This window comes from Melopsittacus undulatus, chromosome 2 (genome assembly GCF_012275295.1).
Source record: "Melopsittacus undulatus isolate bMelUnd1 chromosome 2, bMelUnd1.mat.Z, whole genome shotgun sequence".
In the NCBI taxonomy this organism is placed as follows: Eukaryota; Metazoa; Chordata; class Aves; order Psittaciformes; family Psittaculidae; genus Melopsittacus; species Melopsittacus undulatus.
In genome coordinates, this window is record NC_047528.1 from 100,541,740 (window position 1) to 100,564,685 (window position 22,946).

Sequence of the window (22,946 nt, forward strand, 5' to 3'; positions counted from 1 at the left end):
ACCCCAAGGGAAAAAAAAAAGGTGTTATTTTTAAGCCACGGCTGTTTTCATTAAATACGAGTCCTCCAGTGCTATCGCTCCTAAGTTTGTTTCCCGGGGGCTCCGTGCCTTCAGTCGGATTAATTAGAGAGCAGGAGGCTCCGCGAGCTGCCTACGTGCGCCGCGCTCAGCGGCCCTGGGAGGGGCGGGGGTTCATCCCCTTTCCCCCCACCACCGTGCCCTCCTCTCCCCGCCCTCCCCTCGCTGCGGGTCACAAAAGGGTTAAGAAAGTTGGCCGGCGAGATGAATGGCGCGGCGCGGGGAGGGGCCGGGGCTGGGCTGTGCCGTGCCGCGGCGGGCGAGGTGGAAGGCGGGGAGGATCGCGGTTGCGGGTTAGGCTTTGAAAGTCAGCCTCGCAGGCATTGCAGCAGAGCCCCGAGCCGCGGAGAGGACAGCAGCGGAGCTCGTCGTGTATGTGCGCGGGGCCGGGAGGGGGTGACGGGCGCACAAGCAGACAGAGAGACGGACGGACAGGAGGACGCGGGGGGGAGGCGTGTGGGGGAGAGGCGGCGCGTCCTGTCCTGTCCTGCAGCCGGGGAACCCAGCTGCGGGCTTCGGCTTCGGGAGCCGCCGCCGCTCCTCTCCGCGCCGGCACCGGCCGCCGGGGCGGTGTGTGTGTATATCCGTTGCCTGCGCGGCAGCCGCCGCCGGAGCCTCTCCCAGAGGCACCAGGCAGCCCGGCCGGGAGGAGCCGCTGCCGCCGCGGAGGGAGAGGGTGCGCGGACCCGCTGCAGGGTGAGTGCGGCGCTCCGCGGCCGGCAGCCCCGCTGGCTGGCGGGGAAATGGCAGAGCGGGGCGGGCCGGGCCGCGCTGCCGGGCGGCGGCAGCGGGGAACAATGCCGGGGTGAGCCCGACGCGGGGCTGGCGGTGGCGGGGGCTGTTTCCGGTGACGGCAGCTCCTCCGGCACCCTGCACAGCCGGTGCGAGCTGAAAGTTTGGCTGTGTAGGGTGGGCTTGGGGGGGGCGGGAGGGACGGAAAAGTTATTAGTCTTTCCCCCCGAGACCCTCGAGTGTTTTCCCGAGCGCTGGCTGCAAGCCCGGGTCGCCGTTCTGGAGGGACACCCTCCTGCTGCTGCTGCTTTCCCGGTGTGCGTGTGAAGTATTTAAGGAGCCGCAAGCTCGGTGCGCAGCGGCTGCGGCGGCCGCCCGTGGTGTCGGGAGGCAGACCCGGCCCCGCCGCCCGCGGCCTCGCCCGCCACCCCTTGCTGCCGCCCAGCTGCTCTCCCGGCAGCTGCGGGCAAGGCCACAGTCCCTTCTCGCCTCCCCCCGGCTGTGTGCCACCGCCCGCCCCGCCTTGACCTGCGGGCGAGCGGCCGGTGCCCGAGGTGCTTTTTCCGTCGCCTCTTGTCGGTGACAGGCGCTGTGCTCCCTGCTTCCCCCAAAGATGCCTTCTCATCGCCTCGGGCTCCTTAGGGACGTCGCTGTTTCCCTTCTAGACTAAAGGTTACTTTTTCCAGACGTGTTTTTGTGTCCCTGAAGCCCTTTAAAGGTGATTTTTATTTTCCTTTTTAATTGCCGCCCTCTCCCCTTTTCTCCCCACGGAACATGTTGTTTGAGGCTGTTCTTTTTAAGTGTCAGTAGGTGATTTAAGTTGGAAAGTGGTGAAACATAATGAAACCTAGCGTGGACAAAATAAGGGACAGCTTTGTCAGGTGCAAACAGCCTTCTGTCTGTGCTGCACCTCTCGTGGATTCTGCATGCAGGATTCTGATGATTTAATGGGTTTTTAATTTCAGTATGTAATCAGCTAAAATGTTTGAGACGTATTGAAGCTCTGGTAGGATTTCTGGCTTTGGGGTTAAGTTGTTGTTGGGAAAAAGCTGAAGTGGAAGTTGTCCCTGCTTCATCTTTCTGGAACCTGGAGACTACATTATTCCTTGTTTTATTTTGAGGGGACCTGCCTGCAGTGTCTGACAGCTCACAGGCTGATTAGAATTTAACTGAGTCATGGCACTATAAATGTTCAGAGATACCGTAAAGCTTTACTTACAAAGAGTGCGAATCCAGTCTGCAAAGACCTGTGGAGAAGCAGTCACTTGTGGAAAGGAGGTAGCATATCCTTGACTGAGTGGTGGAAAACACTTTTCTTTAATATTCAAATGCGATTTACTGTTTCTAGGGCTGGCTGAACACACTAGGAAGTGGCACATTAAGATGCCATATGACCAAAGCCTTCTGAGCTGAGGATATCTGGTGGTTAAAATCGCATTTAATGGCAGCTGAATAACTGTTGCTATATGGGCAACAAGATTCGACATCTCTGAGAGCAAAAGTTCTTGTCCAGACAGTGTTTGGGCAGGTCTGGGACTTTTGCTGTCTGGGGCTGCTGTCTTCTTAAACTTGTGGTTGAGAAGTCTGACCAGTTATTTTTATCATTGATCCCTTGAGATAGAATTGATGTTGACTTCAAAGCAAGGCAGCAAGTTTGTTGTGAGTGAAATGCTTCTTCTATGGAATGAGGTGGAGGAGCTAACATGCAGTGATTGCCTGTTCCAGGTAAGAGTGAAAGCTGACTTCCTGTTAGCCTGGACTACAGTGCCGAGTTACCTGATGAGCAAGCTCTGTCAATAGCATTCAGATTTGTGTAGAACTGTGCATGCAGCCAAGTACAAGATGCTGTCAAATGCCAAACTGTATTGGTGGGATTTTAATTTTTTCCCTTCGCTTGGTTTTAGGGTAGGAAATCACCAGGTAGAAATGTCTTTTTCCTCTCTGCTCCCCATACTTGTTTCTTTTTCTGAAGTAAGAGATGAACTAACCAAAATTTATTATGATCATAAAGACTATGTTGATAAAGTAGTAAAAGTGAACTAATGTTTTTAGATTGTAAACTCGAATGGGTGATTTAAATGTTGGCTGTGTCACCTGCAATGTTTGATAGCTGTGTTTAGGGTAAATCTGGTCTATAAAAGGCACCAAGGAAAATGTGGGGTTTTTGGTGTTTTTTTCTTTTTTTGTTTGTTTTTTTTTGTTTTAGTTTTTTTTAAGTGATTCATTAAATGCTGTGGAACTCGAATTAACTTTATAGTGATCATATTTCCCTGTAGGCTTTGCTTAATATGGGATTGCCTTAAAAATTGACAACAGCTTGCTTGCTTAAAGCCTGTTTTGTCTTTTCAGAGCTAACTTTCTTTTTCTGGCTTTGAACATTGGCATAAGGTTTCTGTCATACCAGCTGTATTATTGTTAGCAGTGAGAGTGCTGTTAATTTTACCAGTGACAGTGCAAGACACTACTAAATCAAAAGATAAACTCTTTTTGTGTTGTGCCGAGCACATGTATAAACCTGCCCAAGGCAAAGTCAAGGAGTTGCATTTCCCACAGTCAGCTGCCTTGCTCAAGGGTTGAGCTTGACACCTCCTTGTAGGGCTATCTGAGACGATGTGAAGGCTAATATTTTGTTCAGTTTAGAATAACTCCTTGAAATTTGCCTGAACCTCAAAACCCAAGTGGCTTGTGATTTGGGGTTTATTTCCCCCTATATGTGAATGTAGAGCAAGCAGAGGGAGTCCAGAGCAGAGACTGGGGAGAGTGTGGGGATCCCAGCTAGGTGCCTGGTGTGGGGGCACAAGCCCCTTTGCTGCTGGGTGGCACATGCTGGATGACACATGCTGGATGATGAGCAGTAGGTGGGATAAATAGGGTAACTAGCCTATGAATTAAAAAAGGATAAATACACTTTTGGGAAAAGAAGTGCAAATTTTGAAGAATGAATCATTATTGCTCAGCAGGGGTTTAATGACAGGCAAGTGGAAAGATAATGTAGGTAGGGAATGAAGACTGAGCAGGAGGAAAAGGTATGAAAGAATATGCACAAATGTATAAGACAGATTAAAAAAACATAAACTTGACAGTCTATCTAAACAGTCTTAAACTAAAGACATAAAGGTTAATGGTAACTGTGTTTGTGGTTTGCTCTTTCTTCCTGCCAGTAGGCCAAAATGATAAGAACAATAACTATCTGAACTGTGCTGGCCTGCCTATGGCAAATGTGAGGAAAATTGAGGGAAGTATTTTAAAGGCTTGTGGCATTGGTTTTGGCGATTGTGGTGTTAAGGTTTTGCTAGCTGCATTTGAAAATGCAGTTAGAAAAGAAGGCACTATGGGTGGCAGGCAGTACTTCAGGCAGATGTCTGTGGCTGTGTAAAAATTGTCCTGCGTTCTGTGGTGGGAAGATCTGCCTGAGGAGAAGCAGGTAGAATTCTTTTGGTAAAGATGAGTGCCCGGGCTTTAGTGTTTCTGTTTTATTTATTTCAAATACTTAGAAATGTTAACAGGCCTAGTTAGCACTTGAAAGAATTGGTAATTTATTTGGCTGTCTGTTGCAGGTCGCTTGGCTTGATGCTTGAAGATGGAGAATTGGAACTAAGGCTCGTGTAAATAAATAATTCATGTGTAGGAAGGGGAAGAAGTTGTTGCTAGCCATCTTAGTTTGGGTCAACCCCCTCCTGGCATAGTCTTTTCATGCTTAAATTGTTACTGGAGTTCATTGCTCCTGTTTAATTGCTTGTCTTGAGAGAAACTGTTTTCATTACACTTATTTCTAAATACCACTGTTTTCAGCAGAGGAAAACCAATTTTGCTTATAAACAAAATCAGATTAAAAGCAGAAGCTACAGATCTTCTGTTAGTTTCTAAGTGGTTGAGTTTAGTGTAGAAAAGCGAGTTTTGGGGGAAGACTTCTGGGGGGCTGCCCTTCCTCCTCTTGAGAAAGAAAATTACAAGGGAGACAGGAGAGATCAAGTGCTAGGTGTAGGATGTGTTTTGGTCTCAACTAAAATTGTTACTTGAAAACAAATAAGGGAGTTCAGTGAATTTCTGTTGTAAAATGTGTCCAGGTAGTTTTCCTTGCTTGCAAGAGAGCAAGAGCAGTATTTTTGTTCTTATTAGTGCTAGGCTGGTACTGCTGCTCAGATGCTGGTATTTTCATAGTGAACTTTTTAAGACTCATGGCTATGAAGTTTCTACTTCTCTGTGCCCTACCCCACTGAGAAAATGTAGTGGGAAAGGAAACTGAAAAGGCTTTTCAGTGATGTAGAAAGGAAGTCTTGCCTCTGAGGTGGAAAGAAATTACCCTTCTTGCCCCAGGAGATTGTCCTGTTGATGATGTTCATGTCATCACCTATCCCACTTGCAGCAGTTTATAATATATATAAGATTCAGCATTCAAAAAAAGAAACTATAAGGTGTGCAAAGCAAGTGAGGTGAAGTTTTGGGGGATAAAGTATTATTCTAGGAAAGTATTTATTTTTTTTCCTTAATTTTAAAATATTATTGAAGGAATATTGAATTGTTCTCCAGAAATAAATTCTTTTGTCTCTCGTTCTGAACTGTTGCAGACCTTTAAACCTGCATTTGGGACAGTGCAGGAAAGGCTGTCTAATGCTGACCTAAAGGAAGTCCTGGCTATACAGTGGACCCTGATGGCAATACAGTGTGAGGTGTTTGTTGTATTTTCCCTCCCACTAAATACAGATTTGTCTTCTGTTGAAAGTAGAACTACTTAAATAAAGCCATTTGGCAGTGATCAGGAAAAAAGTTTGTCTACATGTATACTCTAGAAGAAAAATATTGATACTATTTTTTCTCGAATTAAGGTGACTTGAAATGGTGAATATATATTTTTAAGTGCTGCTTTCTTCTGCTCTGAGGGACCTTTTCTCCCATTTTTCCTTTGGTCACAAAAGATTTCACATCCAGCTTGTTTGTGCTTTCAGTGAAATGGGATAGGAAAGGCTTTGAACTATGTTTATTACCACTTTCATTACCCATCATTTCCATGTTTGTTTTGACTGCAATGATAGCTATATTTTTTTTCCCCTAATTGAATTCAAATGTTGAGGGTTGCTACTGTTCTGTGGTGCAAACTGTCTTTTTATTTTGTGCTGTGCATAGGGGAAAGATTTGAAATACTGTCTATATGTAGTGTTTCAGAGTATTGACTACTGTTTTTTCAGCTTAATTAGCTCTATTGCTTTTGTTGGGTCTTGATGCTGGCAGTGGTCAAGCATGCCTCTGTTATTTCATGGACTTGAAAGCTTTGAATAGGTCTTCTTTTGGATGACCACCCATCAGCACCTGTCGGTTGTTTGTGTTTTGGTTGGTTGGTTGGTTTTCTTTTTAATTACTTTATTTACTACATTTTCTTACTGGTTCCTCCCTAATGTAACACATTGCAGTAGTCAGAGTCAGATGCTTTTTCTTTAAGCTGGCATTAGCCCAGGTGGTTTTGTGGCAAGGGGAAATGCTGAAAGCTGTTCACAGTGCATGTGCTTCCTCTGCCTCTCTTCACCCTGTGGGCCCAGAGCTACCAGTGGGGTCCTCTGTGCTAAAGAAATTCTGTATTTAAAAAGCTTTTGTATGCAAGTTTAGTGAGAACAGAAGCTAAAGGTGTGGAAAAGAGGAGAGAACTCTCTCAGTGCGAACCGGGAGAAGGGGAAAGTTCAGCCAAAGAGGGGATAAAGTGTGTGTATGTGTGTGTATATGTATGTATATATGCATATATGTATTTTTTTATGTGCCATTTGTTTGGGGGCGTGTTTGTTTTACTTTAAATATATTTTTATTGTAGTTATATTTGACTCTATGCATAACAAACATGCTGTTTGGGTGGTAACTTGGTGACACAAGATTTAACATATCCTTTAACAGTGTGGCTTGTCACAAGAACAAGGCTAAAGCAGTGCCAATAACAATGATCTGGACTAGCTGTAAGTTTGCATCTTTTAGCAAAACTTAGTAATAGTAGAGAAGTGGTGAGAAGAATTTTTCAGGTGACGAATAACATCTTATAACTATAATACTATATAATACCTAAACATGTCAAAAGCAAATATTGTACTTTCTACTTGTTTATTTTTTTTCTAACTAATTTTGTGGTGTTTAGCATTACATTCACCAGTTATACTGTGCTCTTTTCCTTGTGTGTGTATATATATTTAAAAGAATAGGGTCTCTTTATGATTTTGACTTTGGTAAGTGCAAGTTTGAAGTGTTAAGCAGTTATTACTGCAGAGGAAGGAGGGCTTTCATGTCACAGCTGGTTTTTGAATGAAAGGAAGAGAGTAGCTTTGAATCGGTTGAACATGGATTTTGTTCTTGCAGAAATACTATTGACTTAGTCAATACAAGTCTAGACAACGCCATTTGTTTCTACTTGTATTACGGATGGTTTTGTTTTGAAGGCTTTGATTTCTGAAGTTTGGAGTTCTGTTTTTCTTCTGGAATAGAAATGTTACTTGGCGTTCTCACTAGCCATTTAAACATTGCTTTCTATTGCACCAATAAGTAAGTAGAAGTATATTGGATATGAAAAATCAGTGTGTGGACTTTCATAGGGCAATTTCTGCTGTTTTTTTTCAGATCAAGCATGGAATTGTTGAGGAAGAAAATTAATGCATCCTTGGACTCCTGAAGGAAGAATTTTCCCGATGGGACAGCTTTCAAGGTAAATAATTTGTCTGTGTTATTTACCTTGTCTCTTTGGTTTGGGGTTGCTTCTTGCCAAGTCTGTTGGACAACTGGCTGCTATATACAAGCCTTTTAATATTATAATATGTTTTAAGTGAAAATTTTCAAGCTAATTCCCCTCTTTTACTGTAAGACTCTTTTTTATTGTTTTTTTTTTGTTGTTTTTTGGTTTTTTTTTAGAGAGTACTGATTAAGGAGAAATAAATATTTTTGTAACATCTGAACCTTTTGTGTGGAATTTGCTGGTAAACCCTGAAGATTTAGCCTACTTGTTTAGGAGGTAGCTGCTAAATAGAGAACAATTTGATTTACATATAATTTCAGAATGAAAGAGAAGATTAAATAAAATTTACTGTGTTACAATCTCTTTTACTTTTTAAATAAAACAGATCCAAATTGAGCTTCTGTGGCAAGGGACTGTCACAGTATAATCATTATTAGATATTACATTACAGTGGCTTGTAGACATTTAGCACTGCTGTCATTTTGTTTGGATCTGTTCCCTTGGTTCCCATTTCCTAAATCCTATTTTTCTTTGATACTGGGGAATAATTCCCTGAGTGTTGTCCAGTGATTGCTTATGTGTATGCACTTTGGTTTGTGAGTAATTTTATCCACTTGAGTAGCCCCACTGTACTCGGTGGGCCTACATGCATGCTTAAGAACTTGAGAATCCTGATGAGCATAAAGAATACAATTTGGGCGTGTAGTGGTTGACAAACAGTTGTTGTTTTGTTTCTGGTCTCTCTTAGGACTCATTTGCATTGCCTCCAGTGGCAACTTTTGTGAGTATTAGTAGGGAAGGTCTAGAAGCTGGAGGCAGTCACACCAAATCCCAGCCTGCAAAACTTCTCACATATCTGTTGTGATGACACAGATTGCAGGTGCAAGGATGGATCTTTCTGTTTTTTAATAAATCCATGTGTTGCTTGACTTCGTTTGAGTATGGTGTTGTATAGCATTTATGTACTTCAGTTTGTGTATCTTCAATGTAATAGAATGTAGCAAAGTGAAATAATTAGAAAATATTGGCACTCTTTAAATTGAGGAGATTTGGGTTTATTCAGAATCAGTGTTTTGGAAATTAAGATGAGGAATCTGTTTCTTCCCCCTTGCCCTCCCAATAACGTTTTGTGTCTGACTCTTGAAAAATTAAAAACAAATATCTATCATTGCTGTAGTGCTTCTTAGTTGTCTGAGTAATTGTATTTACAGGAAAGTTAATTATGTTACTTGCTGGTCTCAGAATCAGTAAGATAGGCACTTTGGAATTAAAGCATCATTAATTAATTAGCTATTTACAACTTGAGAATTGTTGTGATCAGCAGCAGATGGTCACTTATACAGCCTTAACAGAATTTAGTAGACAGTGGCTTTTGTGGCAACAAGCTTTTAAAATCTTTCATATCTTCAGAAATTAACGTTAAAGTGCTTCAAAGATTTGTTTCAAGATTCTCACCTCTGTTTAGAAGCAGTTCTATTTAGTCAAGAGGTGCAGAAGTGCAAGTGGTAAATAAGGGTCTTGCATCGAGTATTCAACTTACCAGTGAGGTGGTTAAGATAAAGATTTATGAAAGCCTGGTTATCAGTGTATACGTGGCTGGTAATCCTGATACAGTTTGCATTTTTCTTTTCCATTTCTAACCAATATTATAAACCAGTTAGATGCTATGTATTGGGTTTTTTTTTTGGGGGGGGGGGGGGCCGGGGAGGGGTTGGGGGTGTTGATTATAAGTACTAATTATAGAATACATGTGTTGATATACAAGTGTGAATTGCATAGCATTGTAAATAGTTTCAATGCGGAGTCAAGTACAGTTATGTCTTGATCAGAGATTTGGTTTTGTTACTGGAATTAGACTTCGTGTTTTAAGTTCTGGACCATTACAGTGGTCTTTCTCCAAAAGAGTCCTGCTTTACAAACATAATTGTTGATCTCACTGATGCTGTGTAACCTTCATGATGTAAGAGATACAAGAGGGGAAGACAGTGGTGCTAAGCTTGAGCTTACAGCAAAGGAAAATTATGTAGCAGTGATCTAAAATGTGTAACTTACGTCCTTATTTAAGTTTGTGCAGGTCTGCGAAACTTTAACTCACTTGAAGATACACTTACTGTTAGTTTTTAATTCTCATCTGTAAGTAGTAAGAACAAGGTGGTGACTCAGTGGGAACAAGGTTGGCAGAGGCAGCCTTTAATTGAGGAGGAATTGGTCACTGTATGCCAATTAAGTCTTATTTTTAATGATAGGTTTTGGAGAACTACAAATGAGTGCAGTGTGATCTTGGCTGATAGTATGTGCTTTGTGTGTTGGATAAAACCGGAAAGCCTGAGGATATGAAATTGCAAACAGAAGTTTCACTGCATTTTTTTTCCTTTCTCTGATGAAAAGGAAAAAGTAGACTGTGCAAGTAGAAGAAACTCCGTGCTTTTGCTGTGAAACTGATTAGCTGGTTAATTTGGGTGTATTTTGTCTTTGGGGACTAACACGGTGCTTCCATTTTGTCATCATAGGAAATCTGGTGAAGGGATTGGTAACTTGCAGGGTGGAGAAACATCCCTCATTCTGTCCATAGCTTGACATTTAATATTTTACAGCAAACTTAAGTTTAACATATTTGAACTTGTACTAGATAGGGTTAATAGGCTAGAACAAAAGGTCAAAGCATAAGGCATTAGGCTTAATTAAGGGAGAGCAGGAGTGGCAGGAGTATGTGACAGTTAAATGGGTTTCCCACAGACTAATGTCTGTTACAGTGCAACCATGCCTCAACTTAAGTGGGTTATTTTGTGCAAAGGGCAGCAGTGATTAGCAGTTTGACATGCCAGACATTTCTGGCCAATCCCATCTGTTTTAGAGGTTAAAAAGCATACCTTTATGAGCTGATAGATTGATTTGTGTGCCTGTCTGGTAAAGATTAGAAGTCCAAGGCCGATGCTGTAAATGCCAGTTATAGAATATTGTACTTTCTTAGTTGCTCTTTGTTTAAACTGCTAACTGTGTTGTAATGGGGCTAACAGCTATAAAAGTGACCGTGCAACACGAACACAGCAAGGCTGCTGCAGCGGCAGGTGTTCTGAACCAGAAAGGTTTGGGAGAAACACTTCCTTCTTGGTTCAGGTTTGTTGTGAATGTGAGCCTGTAGGATTTGGTCTGTTGCCAGTGCTTCACTTGGAAGGGGGATCTAGCAGTTGTTGTTAATGTGCTTGTCCAGAGGTTACCTGCCACAGCACAAGCAGTTTTCCAATTCCAGATATGGTCAGCTGGAGGAGAACTTCAGCTCTTAAAAGATTTTGGTATTTATCTTGACTTCATTATGCTGTCTGTATCTTTCCCACTCCATTGCTGAAGTGGGATGATACATGTGTATTCTGTTGTTTTCTCCTTTATAGCAGTTACTCTCTGGATAGTTCCGGTGACTGCATTATGAGGTTGCCTTCTAAGCCTAAAATAAAATAGATAGCACAGTAAGTCTTGACTGTATTTCTCATCATCTTTATGACTTTGTAAAATCAAAGTTACATTACTATTAATATAAGACTATTAATAAATCGTTGATGCAATAAAACTGTTTTTGATAATGTTCAAGGTTCATACATAGTTGAAGGTGATTATCCTATTTTAAAATCAAGTAGAGGTCAGACTGTATTGTAACATAACTGACTATGGCCCAAATGATCTGCAGTAGCTTCAAGACCAGTGACAGTCTTCCCCACTTCGAATAAATACACACTTTTGAATTAAATTGTTAACTGTAAATGCAATTTGTGGTAACATACTGATTAACTTCCTTTGTATTTTGTGAAAAGCACAGAGATGTGCTCACTTAAAAGTAATGCTTAAAGCTCTCTTTAAAAAAAAAAGACTTTAAGTTTTCCGTGTTCTCTCTCTGCTCCGTTCAAGCAGTAACACTTGTAGCTGAACGTAACTGAGAAATAAAACTGCATTAAATTAATATTTGGCACCTTGCGTTTAACATTCCTACATTAATTTTTATAGTCTGTCTTCTGTCTAAAATTTCTTGGTTTTCTCCTTGCAAACAATGATTGTTTTTCCCTTCCTCCATTTAAAGGAAAATAAAAGTAAAATTTGAAGGTAGTAATGACTTGATATTGATACTATAAAAACTGCTCCACATACAGGAGGTATATGTTTGCTCTAACGGCTGTGGCCTGTTCCTGAGATTTACTGATCTGTGATTTGTGAATAACTTGTTCTTACCTTATTTTATAAGAGCCACCTTAGTTTTTCCATTTTTTTTTTTCCCCTCCTCATGGAATTCTCTTCTTTTGGAAATACCCAGAAATATTTTCAGTGTCCTTTAGGATGAACAAGACAACATCATTATCTGGTGGTTTATTTAGTAACATGGAGCTGAAATGGGCATATGCAGCATCATGTTCTCTATGGAATAATATCTATTTAAATGATTTGAATCTAATACATATTTACATAAAAAAACATCTTGCCCTTCTCTGTAGGGAAAGAAGGTGAACAAGCATAAATTTTATAATACTCATTGCTTCTCTTGCACTAAATCATACTTAAATTGCAGAAGGTTGTTGGCTTGAGTTGTGTAAAAAGTGCTTGGCTAGTAAAGTGCGGGTGCAGGGAGATTTATCTAATTTAACACTAAGAAAATGTTGTCAGCTGCACTGCATTGATATGGGATTGCCTAAATCCAAAAGTTGTACTTTAGATTTTCATATATGCGTATTTGTAATATTTTCATGGCTATAATATACAAAGTACAATCCTGAAATGATCCATTAGTGCAGTGTGTATGCATGCTATATTTTTGGCTAATTTGATTGCTATTGATCATACCCAAGCCATTATCTAATATCTTGGGAGTGGGATGGACACTGTGTCTGCTTTTCTGCTGTTTCGGGGCAGAACATAGTTGATGAAGTGTCTCGCAACAGTCGTTGTTAAAATCTTGATAATTGCTGCTTGGATGTAATTAGCATTTCCTGATCTAAGCATAGTATGAATAGAATAATAAATGTTTTCAAGTAGTATGCTAGAGATTGTACTTAGGACTTCATACAGGATATTTTTTTCCCCGTAAGGATATGGTCTACTTTCGTTGATGAGAGTGGAAGTGTAGGTAGTAATTTTTATTGGGTTTAGGATTCTCTGTGAGTCTGCACAGTTCATGAAGCTCAGTGATACGGAGTCATTATGACGGCTTCTTTTCTACTGTTCCATCACTGGATAAATCTCAGCAAAACTGGTTAACATTATTGAATATAACAGGACTATCATATGTTCTGTTACTGTCAGTGAATCAACTGTGGTGTTTTGTTTTTTTTTTTTTCTTAATATCTCTTTTGCATTGCACCTTTCAGTTAGAATAGGGTAAAACATTTGTGTAAGGTATTCATACAGCTTGACTGGCCATGAGGTGTTAAAAACAATTCTGAAGTGTCCATTCTTTTCAACTTCAAATAGTCTTCAGAAAAGGAAAGGACACAGTTGCAGTCTTTGAAGTTTCAGAGATTTGCTTTTTTCAGGTAATTGGTGAGAAGACAAGCACTTGGTTGGTATCCCTGACCCTTTACAAACTGAGTAAAAATGGTGCTGCACCATGTGCTTGTGTGAACTGACTATGGATTTCTCCTTATTTTAGATTTCCACACTCTTTGACCTTGTAGTTGATGACTTTGGTCTGGAACGATTTCAAAGTCATGTAAATGAGTGTAATTAAGGTATTGCTTATCATCTTGGAGAGTTCACAGAGATGCTTATTGGCTAGAAAGGTTTGTTTACTTAATATGGAAGGTTAATATAAGGTGAAATTTTACTGTCTAAAATGGCTTCATAATGTTACTATTTAGCAGCTGAAGAAAATAGTGTTTGAAAAGGCAAATAATAGTTTTATTTGACCTCCATGTGTTTCCTGTAGCTTGTATTTATTGGGAAAATTTATCTTCATTGCATAGTCTTATTACAGTTTTCCTTTTTCATTGTCCTACAAAGGGAACCTCTCAGAACTATTTCTAGGCTTTCCTGTAGGAAAGGGGCTACATTAAGGAAGGAAATGCAAAAATACTTGACAGTAATTGCTATAAGTAGTCTATCCACTTCTGTCTTTTGTTCCCCCTCCGTCTTTTTGCAAGAATGGGATTCATGCTTTGTTCTTGCTGTTGCTTTTGTCTTTATTCCCACTGCTGCTGAAATAAGGTGAAAAAGTGGTGTAAAACATCAGGGAAGAGCAGCAAGCTGCTGTATCTGCCTTAGTTTCTCAGGCAATCAAAAAAACAGGACCTAGGCCTCTATTTTCTCATCTGTAGCTGTCAACTCTGAATATAGTTGTTTTGCTTATCATTATGGAAAAAAATTACTTGCCTGGTTGATTCAATAAATAGTCTTACTGGACTATGTGTAACTTCTGGAGATACCCTATGACTACTAAGCAAGAGCATCCTTCCTCTCCCATTTTCGTAAGAGCTGAAGGCTTCACGTCCTACTCAGTGCTTGCTAAATGTGCAGGTAGGACAACAGTTTGATTTTTCTTGAAGTCATAACAGCAGTCATAACTTGAAGTGAACTAAAGGTGCTTTCACAAGAGAGAAGCAAAATCTCTTGGGCAAGATGTGAAAAGGAGGTAAAGTTCAAAATCAGAATATAATAATCTAAAAGGGGTAAAGAGGTGGGGTGGAGGAACACCACAGATAAACATAAAATCCTTAACCATTGAAATTTGAAGGAATAGTACTACTGACTTCAGTAAGGCCAAAATTTCACCTGAATTCCAAGATTGTAAATTAAACTCCCAGAACTCCCGGAATAATGGAGTAGTAAGGAATGGTTGTGGAGTAGAGAGACAAACTGAAAAATACACTTTGTTACTTCAGGCAAATTTATCTGGAAGGGATGAATCCGTGTCTTTACCATTTGCTTTTCCTAATGTGCTAAGAGCAAATCTGTCCTGACCTGCTCAACAGTGGCCAGGTAAGAGTGCAAGAGTTCTCAAAGCAATGTTTCCCCTTGCTGATGGAGGTCAGGATGATTTCTCAAGAATCTGTCCTGGTCCTCTCGACTTACTGGTGTTTAATTTTCTGCTACCTGAAGTTTTATCCTGCTATAAAATAAATGCAAAAGGAACATTTAATAAACTGTGCTGATAGCATTTTGTAACCTCTTTGCACTCCCTCACATAGGTTTAACAGCAAAGATGAAGAGATAACAAGGTTGTGCAGAATCACATTTACTGTTTACTGAACTCTGTCTTGTCTTTGGTTTGTGATGTCAAACACGAAAGTTTGAGCCTGTTTTTTGGATATAGCTCTTCAACACTGCTGTCTTGCGTGGCTGCTCACGAACTTCTTTTTAAAGTTTGTCATCTAGTTTGTCATCTCCTCAAGGCTATCTTGGCACGCATATGACCAAACTGGCCTTTTATCTGAAATGCATAAAAGGCCAGTTCCCCAAACTTTATCATCTGGACCTCAAGTATTATCATTAGTCATTTTCTACTGTGAATTCTATTAATGAAAAAAGAGTCTGTTCAGTGTGCCCTTCAGGCTCTCCAAGCAATTTCATTTCTGCATTACCTTGCTCTGATTTTGTTTTCCAAGTATTCTAATGTGAAGTAGAGGAGATGAACAGTATTTGGACACTACTTTTGGGGTAATCCTGAGTATTTTGGTTTACAATGGTGCATGGTTCCTCTAGCTCTGATGTCCTCAGAGCTTTGCTTAGGCAAATACCAGCTATATTTTGTCTCTGCAAAACTGAACTTAAGCATTGAAGGAGGTCTTAAAATATCCTCTTTGTGCTGATGATCATGCTATTTCTGTGTCTGCTACCTTATGACTTGGTTGTTACTTTTTTGAGGAAAATTGTGCGTGCTTCACAAGATACCAGGAGCACAGAAACAATAAAATTTCTTCTGTTACAGCCTTCTGGGGACATCAGAGCCCATTGCTGTTCTGCTACTTAAGTAGATTTGGAGAATCAGATGTCAGTTACTCTTTTGGATAATGGATTGTTTGAATTTAACATATGAGGATGCTCCTCTTCTTTTCCTGTTGTCCTTAAAGGTCACTGTACGGGAGGGAAAGTTGAGTCATGGGCTATAAACAATTGTAGATCTGCTATCTGATCTAATCCTTGTTAGCTTATTGCTTGATGCTGTGGCAAGTGGACTTTGTCAAGTGTGTGTGTCAGTGCTACTGACCCTCATGACTTGCTCCATCCATCTGCAGAAGGTCCCATCCTTGTGGTGGGATGGCATGATGGTGTTGTCTGCTTACCTGCTGCCCTTCCTTGCTGAGCAAAAAGAGTTGCTTGGAAATACAGATGTGCCATGTGTATCAGACTGTTTATTTCTGTGAAAAAATTAGTTGGCTGTTTTAGTTAAACTTGCTCATATCACATGGAGATCATCTGCAGAATCCGGCAAACTGACACAATGCGCTGTATCGTAGAAATAGCAGTGGTTGGTTAAGTAATTCAGAAAAGTGATGTAATGTACTGAAATACTCCTGAATATTGCAGTTACTGTGCCTTAGTATCAGCACTGTAGACAGGTGAAAGACTACTGAAAGGGCATGTGATAAAGGATGAATTAGAGCTAGATACTACATGATACTAGAAACATCAAATGCTTCTGAGGCTGGAACAACTGTAGTGCTGTCCTGGGGATAAAGCACATAGAGTGGGGGGGCTTTTTGTGTGTTGTGTTGTGGGCTTGTTTGGGCGTGTTGTTTTTCTGTTTTTTTGTTTTGTTGGTTTTTGCATGTTTGTTTGTTGTTTTTTTTGTTTTGTTTTGTTTTTTAATCCTGATTTGGATTCTGTTTTTAAGATCTCTATCAAATGGCTTCATGCGTTCCTGCTTGGAAGAACTACGGCAGAGGGCCACCTTATGACATAATTGAAATTGTAGTGATGAAATTTTAGGGGGAGGGGAAACTCTAGTGTTAGAAGTCTTGGGAGATGTGATTATTTTGTATGCTTTCATGATTTGAAGAGTACAAATAATGCAAAGCTCTTCATCTGTAATAAATAAAAATGAGATGGAGAAGCACATGCTTACCTTTCAGCCTGCATAAACAACCTTACTAATTAAGGGCAAATATTCTTATGATTTTCTGTTTTGATTTAATCACTTAGACAATATAAGAAAATGTATAAATAAACAAACAGAATTCATAACTTCACATTTCTGAATGAGTCGCCATATATGCTCTTATGGTGTGTTCCAGCACTGTATTCCTGTATTCATATTTACAAATGAGTCACTTAAGATATGTAGAAATAACTGGCAATTACTGAAATGAGATCACAGGAAGAGAAAAAGGTGTAGTATCTTCCATATGCTTTTATTAATTCTCTTTGGTTATTTTGTGTGTGCTATTCAGTCTTTGCATATTGCTCATGTGTAATGCATGCATAAAACATTCTCTTCTGGAAATGCATAAGTGGTTTACATGCGAGTTGTTCAGTGACAGTGGTACATTTTGGAGGCTTATCTCCCACTGAATTTAGCCAGTACTGAATACTTGGATGTGCTGTGGTCTATGGGCATAGCTTCCTCTCAGTTTACAAGTGCTGTTTGCCATTCCTTGTAACAACATGCATAAGTAATGTAAGTCTGATATAATGTCAGCTATGGTTTTGGAATTGAGGACCTTGGTTTAAGATGAACATTTTTATTTAAATATGTTTGTCTCGAAGAATCTGAATATACTGGAAAGCATTCTTTTTAATGAAAGAAAAAAATCAGTCCTTCTGCGCTTAGTGATAATACCCACACCCTTTCCCCTCTATGTGTGCAATAGATTTGGTGATTTGTTTCAACATGTTCCATGGCAGTCATTAGCAGGAATTGTCTATGGGCATAGTGGAGGAGCAAACTGATGGAAAAGCAAAGCTATGAATTGAAGTTTGGCCTGTCTTAAATGTATGTAGAGAAAAAGATACCTGAGCTGTCCTACTCCAGAGGCAAACCCAGGATTTCTTTTTTCTGAATGAAAAGGAGAATGAGGATAGATAAGCTGGAGAATGAATGAGTTGGGTCTAGGAAGTGTGTGAACTTCAGAGATGTAGAAAAAAAATAGCATCTTTAGTTTCTGGGAAAGCCTCCTGATGTGATACATGTGGGAATTCAGTAGAGATGCCAAGGCTTACTAGTCCTGAATACTTGGAATATCATTACTTGTGTCACTGGAAATACCACTTCTTGGAGAACTGAGGGTATCACCTTAATTTGGCACCTTAACTTCTATGTAACTTGGCTTTTTCTCTGTCTTTCTGGGCAAGAGGTGAAGGTCTTCATGAAACAGATCTGTTCGTTAACAGTGTGTGGATAATGGGAATTTTGAATAATCCCTTTGGGCTAGGTTGAGTATCCTTTAATTTTACAACTGGTTTAACAATTTAGAGGGAAGAGCAGTTGTGGAGGGAAGAGCTATAGCAGAGGGGAAGGTGCTGTGTGAAATGTGCTTTAGCAATAGGAACTCTATGCAAGGCTTCTGGAGCACTTGGAAACTGTCACGAAAGAAGAGCTGACAGGAGCGTTGTGTGGTTTATGAACCCTGTCAGTGCCCTTCAGCCCATGGGGTTTGCTCTGATTCCTGAGACTACAGACTGCTGGAGACCTGCAGGAAAACATGCTGCTCTGTGTATCTGAGAATGCTGCTGGGAGAAAGTTGTTTACCTCTAATACAGTGTAAAAGGTAAACACTTGGGTGTTTAGCTTGTTGTATGTGCTATCAGCATCACATAGGATTTGCAGAGTCTGCTCTGCACACATACATCACACCCTCCCTTTTTTGTTGTTGTTCATATGGTCATTGCATTAACAACTTTAAAGCATGTTTTATGAGATAAAATAAGTTTTTAAGTGTATGTGGTGTTGGACTGCTCTGAGCCTGGCAGCCAGTCTAGGGCACGAACCATCACAAGTGGAAAACTGGCAAAACGGGACATGTAACCAAAATTATGTACTAGTTCTAGGCAGGAAAAAGAAGAGATACATGCTGTACCTCCCAGCTCTGGGGAGGGGCTTTAACATCTGTCAGTGGCTGCTTGAGTTCTGCTCTGCAGATATAGCTCATTGGTTAGCTGATGTGAAATAGCTAGCTAATTTCTTAACCCCTTTCAATCACCATTAGAGTTCTATGTTTTTTTTCCAGCTGTTTGCAAGAAGAATGGAAAGATCTGGCTTAGTCTAACACAACTTACTTCTTCCTTAAATAGTTCACACTGTCACCACTGGTTGTCTGAAGTCTTTCTTTCCTTTCGAAAGATGTGTGTTGTATACAGGCTTTCAGGTACAAGACCTTTCTAAATAGAAATATATAAACAGACTTAACTTCAGTTAAAATTGTCACATTTGTGAGCAGTACCAGGCACAGCTAAACGTATAGAAGTTAAATTATATTTAGTCAAGAGAAAAATGCTAGAAGGTTTAGTTACATATTTATAGTATAAAGTCTGTGGTGGGTTTATTCTGTAGAGATACTGTTAAGCCTAAACTTGGGCTGGCTCCCTTGAATGAATGCTTATTTATACGCTTTTACGGAATAGTTTGGGAACAGTACTGTTTTCTTCTTTTAAGCCTTTCAGCATTTAATTAGATGGCTTTGTGTCCCCTACTGTGACAGAAAGTGCAAATAATAGCATGCATGCTGTAGGAAGTTACAGGTCTTGGCCTGTAAGTGCTATGCCCTGTTCTTGTAGACAAGGGTGACTCTTTGCCCATCTTGGTTTTTCTGCTCTTAGTGGGAAAGGGTGGCATATAAACCTGTGTCAGGCTGACTTCCATGTCCTTGCTGTCTCCAGTAGTGGAACAGGCTCAACAGGGGTATCTGGGCAGAGAGAGGGCAAAAAGTATTCAGATTTGAGTTTAAAAATTAATCTAGGAAGGGCATTCTAAAAATAGGTTAGAGCATGTGAACATAGACCTGTGAGAAAGAGAACATAAAAGTTTTGGTCCTAAAAGAGGCTTTTTAAAGGGATAGCTGTATGCATCTCCTTCAACATGCCAAATTACACATTCGTGATGCTTAAAAATATGAATTCCATGGGAATTGGAAATATTAATTCCTATGAGAGAAATGTGTCTCAGTTTGCTTTGGCTGCTTCCTGTTCTTGTCAGTTTTGGCACTGAGTGTGGAAGAACATCAAAGTGGAACACACACAAGTGTAGCCCTACTGCCTCCAGAAAATGAGCTCTTTATTTAGAGGTAAATGCTGAGTTTATAACCAAATAGTTAACACTTCTTTTTTTTTTTTTTTAAATCTGCTAACTAACATTTATTTTAGTTGTTCCTTTTAAGAGCTATATTGCAGTAAATACATCTTTTCCAAGGAGGACAGTCAGTCCTTTAACCACACTGTGCCCTGTTTCTTGAGGAAATTGTGAAAATTGGTGAAACTGTAGGGTCTCCTGTGAGTTGGTGGCTTGGTTATTGTTGTTTCCTTTTCCTGGAAGGAGTAGGTCATATCCAAGAAAAAAGTGATCATTTCCCCCCTTTCCTCACTTCCCCGTCTCCCCCCCATCTAATTCATATGCTAATGATTGCTTTCCTAATACAGGAACACAGAAACTGTAGCTAGAAATAGCACTTCACTATGTTTTGGAGTATAAAACCATATGAACACACTACAACAGGGCAAGAATGGGACTGTTAAAATTTTACAGATATGGAACTAAAATGTGGGGACTTAAGTTCGACAGAGCATCCAGAAGGGAAACCTGTGGCAAGAGTATACCCCATCTCAGAGCCCTTGCAGGCTTATGCCAGCATTCCTGGGTGGATATTCAGTATAGCACTGACAAAGCACTTGGTTGTAATGTGTGTAATGCATGGAGGCATTATTTAACAGCACAGTAAAATAAAACAAAGGATGATTGAATAGAAGGAATGGCATCATCTTCCTACCAGTGCCTTCCATTAGACTAGCCTATGGATTAGTTTGGGACAAAACTAAGACCAGGTGAGATTAACAGGTAACCCTCACCAGACAGAGTCCTCTTTCAGGAAGAAATAGAATAAATATTCTTATTTTGTGGGTTTATTGCTGGGTTTCTCTTACTAGATTAGGTTAAATTAAAGATCAGAAGGCAACAAGAACCTGACCTGTGTTTTAGTCTGAAGAATTGAAGTACTTTTCTTGCCTGACTATATAGAGGCAAATGTTCTGTTATGTGTATATACAGCTGATACAGTTGGCATTCAAAGTTGTTATCAGTGGCAGTCATATAAAGTCTGCTAATCAATTTAATTTTAAAACCAGTGTCCAATCGTGAGATTTTGCTTGCACAAAAGGGAGATGTTGCATATGTGAGGGAAGGCTTGGGAATATTCACTTAATTAGATAGGGAAATACAAAAGAATAGCAAGAGTAAATCCTTACCTATAATGACCAAGTACACAGATTAATATTGCAGATTGGTTTCACTGAGCAGGGAAGTCCTATCCCTGGCCCATCAGTCCTTGCACAATACTGGAACAGGCAGAGACAGTGGTATTACTCTGTTGGGAGCAATTTAAGGAGACACAATTATTTGTCCTATTAAAAATACAAATGTGTGTGCCATCTTCATTACCTGAGCCAGTTTACTGCAGGGTCAGGGAAGAGATTGCTGTTACTGATCAAAGTGTTGGTGGAGGAGGAGGAGAATACCTAAGGGAAGATTTGCACAAGGACACAAGTAGAAGCAAAGTTGGGGACTGGAAGTGGCAATCTTTCTTTAATTTTCTTTAACGCTGACTCCCCAGTAGCTTCACTGGAGCCTATAGGCAAGTGATTAAGAACAGCAACAAAAGATGGATGAACAAAACAATAGTTACATATTTTAGGTAATTCTCTGAACAAGAAGAGTGTTTCCTTACAGGAGACTGGAAGCGTTCTGTTCCGCTCTGCTTTATTTTAGCAGCTCTCCAAAGTAAAGAAAAAACATAATCAGGTATTTAAGTAGAGGATGGTTTTTGTCAGTCTTATGAGATACTCATATTACAGTTTTGTCAAAGGAAATTTTATTAAATCAGTAGCCTGACTCATATGTATTGCATTCTTTCATCATAAAGCGCAGCTGTGTACTATGGCTAATAAGTGACTACTTTAGCCTAATGCTGTATGAAAAGGTGGGTATTGCCACAGTAACTTATGAATGCATTGCATGATCTAATATACACAGGCAAAAAAAGAAGTCAACAACAAACAAAAAAGAAGTCAACAACAAACAAAAAAGACAAAGAAACAAAAAGAAATTGAATTTATGATGACCACTCATTTCCTCTAAGTTTTATAAGAACAGGTGAAGAGGACTTGCCTTAAATTATTTATAAGTTTGCCTAAAACGATCTTACGTAAGTTCTGTGTCAACTGACAGGCCTTTCTGTCATCCAGAAATACTCTGTAGCAGAAATAGTAGACACACATGAAAATGTTAGTGTAATTTGGATAAGGAGGCATCAATCACAAGATGCAGATCTAATTTGTAAGTTCAGGTTCAAAAGACTTGTCTGACCCAGAAACACAAAAGCGTTCTTAGCTAACAGGCAAACTGAATTATTAGTAAGTAGAGAAAATAAAACATTTTTTAGTTTGCCATTTTAGAGGTTTTGTGGTTTAGGGGAAAAAAAAGGCAAACAAAAAAATTTTAAGAGTGTATCAATTCATTTAATAGCTTAGAAAACATGCTGTTTTAACTAAAGTAATGTTCTTGGGCAGTGTCTGGTTTTCGGGTAATAAAAGTATTTTATATAGGAATTCTGTACTACTTAAATTTGTCTAGAATTGCTGGTAGCATATTCAGAGCAAAGTGTTTTGGAAGACTATAGCTTCCCTGCTGCTAAAAGCCAAGCATTTTGTTTAACTCCCTAACATATTATTAGCAACTCATTGTAACATCTCTGGATCAAAAGGAGATGAATGTCACTTAAATGCTCTCCCATTTTTTTTGTGTGCATGTGGTATAGAAGCATTGCTTACTGCAGTTGGACACAGATGAAGGTAGGGGTCTCTGGGATTAGATTGTGCTAAACTAATAAATCTGTGAGCCGAAACAGGCACTTCCGAAGAGGTGTATTGCAGAGGGAAACGTGGAGTTGTATGTGTTGTGGTTTCAAGTATTGCATAGCGTGTTCAGTGTCAATGCACTGAATTAAAAAAACCTTTTCCACCCTTCTAGCCATTTTAAGGGGTCCTGGGTAGTCTTAATGTTTTGGTTCTCTGCTTAAAGCAATTCCAATCTGTGCAAAAGCAGAGTGAAGCCTTGGTCTGTTCCCCTGTGGATGACTTGGATGTAGCTGGCTGCCACATGTAACAAGGTTGAGTAAAGGACACTTTAATGCAGAAGTTGGACTTGCTGGTTGGTATTCTTTATTCTTGCCATCAATCTTCAATCTCTGCAGCTGTTGCCTGCATTAGGAATTTGTGTATGTAATACCTGTTCAATATCTAATGTTTCCAGAGG

General features: G+C 40.0%; 1 protein-coding gene across 2 annotated transcripts in view; it reads left to right on the forward strand.

Moving 5' to 3' along the window:
• Positions 1-427: 427 nt before the first annotated feature.
• The window catches only part of NRIP1 (nuclear receptor interacting protein 1), an 80,552-nt gene continuing 58,033 nt past the window's right edge, over positions 428-22,946 (forward strand). For both annotated transcript variants that reach the window (XM_034074401.1, XM_034074402.1), the window contains exons 1-2: positions 428-450; positions 7,402-7,486. The gene's annotated coding sequence lies outside the window, so the exon portion shown is untranslated. The remainder of the gene's footprint in view (positions 451-7,401; positions 7,487-22,946) is intronic.